Raw genomic sequence first — 263 nt, forward strand, 5'->3', positions numbered from 1 at the left:
AAGAGTGCCTTAAATTTGAAAAACGTTCAACCAGGATCTTCCTCAGCCCCTGGCAATTAACGCGGTGGAAGAAGAAAACAGACCTATTCGGTCGTTTCAGCGAGGCGATCGCGGTCGGCCCTCAGTCTAAAACGTTCTCGTAGTGATCTACCAGAGGTAGTAGGCAGGTAGGTATACCCCGGTTTCTCCGTGGCGCGAGTTAGCTCCTCGGCTGGCTCAAAGCCCGCGGTCGTTCGTAGAGCGCGACGTAGCATAGCGTGGCA

The sequence above is a fragment of the Habropoda laboriosa genome, unplaced genomic scaffold (genome assembly GCF_001263275.1).
Source record: "Habropoda laboriosa isolate 0110345459 unplaced genomic scaffold, ASM126327v1 scaffold102, whole genome shotgun sequence".
Lineage (NCBI taxonomy): Eukaryota > Metazoa > Arthropoda > Insecta > Hymenoptera > Apidae > Habropoda > Habropoda laboriosa.